Source organism: Tachysurus fulvidraco, chromosome 8, assembly GCF_022655615.1.
Source record: "Tachysurus fulvidraco isolate hzauxx_2018 chromosome 8, HZAU_PFXX_2.0, whole genome shotgun sequence".
In the NCBI taxonomy this organism is placed as follows: Eukaryota; Metazoa; Chordata; class Actinopteri; order Siluriformes; family Bagridae; genus Tachysurus; species Tachysurus fulvidraco.
This window is the reverse complement of record NC_062525.1, coordinates 20,099,338-20,105,378: the sequence shown is the minus strand read 5'-3', so window position 1 is coordinate 20,105,378 and position 6,041 is coordinate 20,099,338.

Genomic DNA, 6,041 nt, shown 5'->3' with positions numbered 1-6,041 from the left:
AAAAATTCTGTGACATTTTGTCAGTCTAATGTTGTTACAAACCCATATAAATTTCTTTGTTCTGAGGAACAAGAAGATACTTTGAGGAATGTTTGTAACCAAACTGTTCATGAGCCCCATTCACTTCCTACTATGGAGGTGAATGGGGCTCATGAACAGTTTGGTTACAAACATTTTTTTTTCTAATTGAAATAAATAAGTAAATGTTTTATGACTTGTCTTTATTTAGCTAATTTAACATTTGTCATCCACAAAACATAAAAAAGCAAATGAACTGAACAACAGCAATTGCTGTGACATAAATATCGTTATTAGGAAAATAGGACAATCAAAATTGCACAAACAAGCAAGTGTTAGTTGGCTGAACATATATCATAATTTTGATAATTGAACATTCTTCATCCACAAAACATAAAAAAGCAAATTAACTGAACAACAGTAATTGGTGTAACACAAATATCTTTATTAGGAAAATAAGAAAACCAGAATTGCGAAAACAAGCAAGTGTTAGTTGGCTGAACACACACTGTAAAAAATGATTTTTTGAACTTGTAAATAAAGATAGCATCATTTAAGTAAATTTTACATACAAATACTATTTTGTCTTTTTACTTCAATATGTCACGTTTAATTCAATAAGCTACTTAAGGTTTCGTTTTTATTAATTTTGCTTAAATACATAGGTAAATTCAAATGGAACTGCCTAAGTAATATGTACTTAGTGTTTTGTCATTTAATGAATTAATGCAAAAAATAACAAAACCAAGTAAAACGTACTCAAAGAAGCCAGGCAATCTATGCGCATGCGTTCCTGGTTGCGGTGTGGCGCAGAGGCAGAGGAGTGCAACGGAAAACCGTCTTGAAGACTGATTATTACACGGTAAGTTAATTAAATATTTGTTTATTGGTCAATTTAGCTCCCTTTGCAGGAAATTATAGAAATATTAAGACTGGTGGCTAAAGAGTTAAGGTGTCAAGTGTTAATAGTTGACAGAGTTAAGTTTGCTAAGAACCGATTTGCACAAACATCTGTTATTAGCAAAATGCATCTGTGTCGAAAGGTAGGGTCTGGTCTGGTCTGGTCCGGTCCTCGGCGCGCAAACCGTTGATTTTAGAAAGCACTTTTAAACGGTGAGTGTAAATAGTCTAATATATAAATATCTTTCTGACAATAAATGATTACCCTAAAACCTATATTAGTTAATTGTTAATAAGTTGACTTAGTGTAAATGTGTTGATTGATGCTAGTTTTTTTTTTTCTTGTCGCTAACGCTAGCATCTCAGGTGATTTTTTTGTCAGGTCATATAAGCATGTATGCACATACATGTGCTTGTCGCTAACGCTAGCATCTCAGGTGATTTTTCTCTCGGGTCATATAAGCATGTATGCACGTACATGTGCTTGTCGCTAACGCTAGCATCTCAGGTGATTTTTCTGTCGGGTCATATAAGTGTGTATGCATGTACAGTACATGTGCTTGTCGCTAACACTAGAATATTCTCAGGTGATTTTTTTTTTTTGGTGCATATAAGCGTGTATGCATGTACACGTGCTTGTTGCTAATGCTAGCATGTGTCTCAGGTGATTTTTTTTTGTCGGTTCATATAAGCGTGTATGCATGTACATTACACGTGCTTGTCGCTAATGCTAGCATATGTCTCAGGTGATTTTTTTTTTTGTCGGTTCATATAAGCGTGTATGCATGTACATGTGCTTGTCGCTAACGCTAGCATATGTCTCGGGTATATTAAAATAACCGTTCAAAAATGTGCTTCTTAAAGTTTGTCTTATTATTTTTTGTTTGTTTCTAGTAGCAACTTAAACTGCTTAAAATATGTAGTCATTTGCAGATGTTCATTAACGTTTTACAGTGAATGTGATGGAAAAACATGGAATCTACAGCAGAACTGTACCACTTCCTTGCCTACATCAAGATTGTCTGTGCACATTTAACTAAATTGATGCACTTAAGTTCCACTTTTCTAAGATTCTTCTTGTTGAAGAATGTATTTTCCTCGAAACACTGTATTGTATATTAAGTAGTGTAATTAATGACAGAAATTTTATTTTTGCGTGAACTAACCCTTTAAGTGCAAAGGGTGATCACACCAAATATTGATTTAGTCAATAGAAGGTAAATGAAAATTAATTTATGAAAACATTTTAAAGGCATCCCCACTTTACAGAATATTTACACAAGTGCCTAAAACCTTTTACAGTACTGAAGCTTTGCAACTAGTTTAAGTGTCTTGCAGACACAGTTCTTCATTTCTTAATTTTTTCATTCTTCATTTAATAACAGATTTAACCTCTGTGTGGGGCACTTATCACACAAAAATAAAGAGAACATACAACTTACTGTACAATATTGTAACCACTTTTTCACTCATTTGTGTATTTGACAGGATGTCAGAAGAGACATGATTGAAGATAGCTTCACCAATCATCTAATGAAGATCGTTGTACTGGGCAGCACCGCAGGAGAGGAAGATGCCAACATAGCTGATGTCGTCATTGAGGGAACTGCGGTACTGTCGGGATGCAAGAATCTTACAAATGCCTGCCTTCTGCTCATGGGCTTCATTTACTCCCCGAACTTGAGCTATCCTTCAAAGCTAAGAAACACATTTGAACTGTTTCAGAATTTTTTTCTTGGACTGGATGCTTTGAAATTTTCTCCAAAAGTTAGCTCTTTGCAGAGAAAGCTATTGATGTAAGTCTGCTAGCTGGCCATTTTGTTTGGCATTGAGTGTATTTGCTTTTGTATACTTTTTGTATTTGCTAATTGTTTTTTAAGTGAGAATGTCCGCAAAAGACTTGTTAAGCTAAAGTTGTACTGAACTGTTTCACATAGTTTGTCCGTTCTTTCGATCATTTCTTTAATAAAAGTACTCAAGGAAAATGTGTCAGTGTTTTTTTTTATTTTTATTTTTTATTGAAGACATCAGTTATGATGCATCACAAATTATGTTAGATATGTAGATATGTTAGAACATTTAAAGTAAAGGTTACTCAGGATAATAATGCAATATGCAATAAATCATCATATATTTATAAGCATTACTTAAGTAATATTTACAAACAAAAAGTCAATAAAATTAACTGGGAATTCCCAAGTAAACTTAACAATTAAAAACTTAAAAATGTCTAATTAAACTTACTAATAATTATGTTTAGGCTTTTACTTGGCAAATATTTGTAAATTTACTAGCCTTTTCTGAGTGAAAAAAACTTTCCAAGCTTTTTTCAAGTAAATCCCACTCCAAATTTTTTACAGTGTACTTACTTCTACACTAAATTACTTATTCATATTCTCCTAACATTAGTCTTATTACCTTCACTTTCTTTTACATGAGTACTACGTGTAACAATGGTGCTCAAACTCATACAGGCCCACACCCAACTTCCAAAATGTTGTGAAAGCTTTCTCAGAAGGGTGGAGGTGTTTATAGCAGTATGTTCAACAAGCACATGCTTATATGTAATATAATGAATATACAGTATATGTGGTGTTTGTTAAACTACATCATCAGTATAAAATAATCATGACATCAGGTCCATACACATGACTGCTAGCAGATCTTCACCTGACTCTTGGCTAACCCACCTTGCATGCGCAGTATATTAGGACTTGAGGGCTTCAGGCTTTAATGTTTACTCTGCTTATCAGGTCAAGGAGGCTCAAAGAACAAAGATCACCCAGTTAACCAACCTATTGACAAAATGCTTGTGTGGGCCACAGCTACTTCTTACAGGTTTTTGACTTCTCTTTGAGTCCAGTGGAATTGGGGTGACAGTCTTCAAGTTGAGGCAGGGGAACCTGAGTGCTGTGGAACTCGTCCACATTAGCTAGACATGATTTGTGTGAACTGGCTCTCATGGGAGCAAATCAATCCAGATAGACTCACAGAGCTGGCCTGCCAGAATGACCCTTGACTTCCTCAGCAACACGTCTGTTTCTCTGATATCATGCTTAACAATCAGGGAGGAATAAGGAATACACCACTGAACCAATGCAACTCAAAGGTATCAGAAGGAGGAATTGTGTTATTACAGTTGTAGCCCAATTAGCACACACTGCTCCTCTATAGAACCTCTATAGAACATATAGAACGTCTTATAACTTTATAATGGCATAATCGATAGTTCATAACTACAGCATTATAAGACATTTAATAGAACATATTTGTACAATTATTAAGATAATTATTACACCATTATTGACATCATTATTGCAGGATTTTTCAGCACTATTACAGGATTATTGCAGAATTGTTACAGCATTTTCTAATGAGTTGGTCTTCTATTGCTGATAGGAGCATTCTCCAAACGTCTGAGAAGAGAGACTCTTCTCAGAAACTTTTCACATTTTAGAATGTGTGTGTAAGAATTAGTGAGGTGGAGCACTAATCGTAGCCTGGCATACAGAAAGCAAATCAAATAAGACTAATGTAAAGAGAGTAGATATAAGTCTTATTTGTTTTGCTTTCCCTTTGTCTCACACATTGATGCATGCCAGGCTACGATCAGTGCTCCACCTCACTAATGCTTACACACACATTCCAAAATGTTGTATTTATACAGAAGAAATCAGGTGACATTACATTCATACATTCATTCATATTCTACAGCTTATCCGAACTTCTCAGGTCACGGGGAGCCTGTGCCTATCTCAGGTGTCTTTGGGCATCAAGGCAGTATACTTATACACCCTGGACAGAGTGCCAAACCATCGCAGGGCACACACACTTTCATTCACTCACACACTCACACACTACAGACAATTTTCCAGAGATGCCAATCAACATGTGACATTTCAGTATTGAGGAAATATTATCTGCTGTTCTCAAATTCTCAAAGCAGGAGATGAGCTGTCATTGTGCTATAAAGAGGTATACGTCAAATTTCTTGGAATCTTGTTTGACTACATTGTTGACATACAGGGAGTTTGTAGTGTAATAATGATGAAGCTCTGTTGCTAGCTCATACTACTAGCTATTAAGACATTAGAACAGTTGGCTTTGAAAATAATCAGTGCTCTTATTTATATCTCTCCAAAGCCATGTCTGTTTACTTTAGAACTGTCAGGACTCAGCCCGGACTTTTGGCCACGTGCCTTTTGTTTATCTTCCTAGTCACGTGTCTGCCCTGCCCTCGTCTGCTCCTCCCTGTCTCCACACCTGATCCTCATCGTTTCTTTTATATTTAAGTGAGCCGCGTTGCCGAGTGCAGCACGGAATCATTAGTTACGTTTACCCTTCGTTATGTCTAGTCTTTGTTAAGTGTCGTCATTTGTATTGTTTCAGTTATCGTCTTTACTGTATTTGTCTTTATCATTTATTAAACCCCATTCATTTGAAGCTATCCTGCATACGGGTCTGTCTCCTTCCATCCTCTGTTGGGCAATTCAGAAAAGAGCAATGTGTTTCTCTGTTTTCAGGACTCAATGTGTGTGTGTCCATATGCTGAGATATGGTAGGCTGAACCAGCTTATTGTAGTAATAATAATAATAATAATAATAATAATAATAATAATAATAATAATAATAATAATAATAATAATAATAATGAAACATAAAAAACAACCTAAACTTCCATAATGCTAAAAATGTAATTAGTTTAAAAGTTCCTCAGACCCATATGCAAACTGAGTACTAGAGTACTACTGTAAATACAATAGAGGTGTGCACAGGTGTCATGTGTTGTGCTAACTGCAGCTACATGACTGAGATTATAAAGGGGCTGAAAGGCACACGAGATGTTACAATAAGTCTAATATTAATCTTTAACTTTTTGTACTTCATGCTTTGAGACTATGTTCATTGTTTGAAGCACTATACAAATAAAATTGAATTGAATAAAAATAGTGCAACAGTAAGCAACAATGAGATTAAAACTCGTGGGAAGAAAACTGTTCCAAATTTCTAAGTAAGAAATAATGCACGAATGGGTGTTGGGGTAACGAGATGCAACACCAAACCTGATAAATGACAATGAGACTGAGATCGCTTAAAGCCAAGACCTCCTGACCAATCAGATT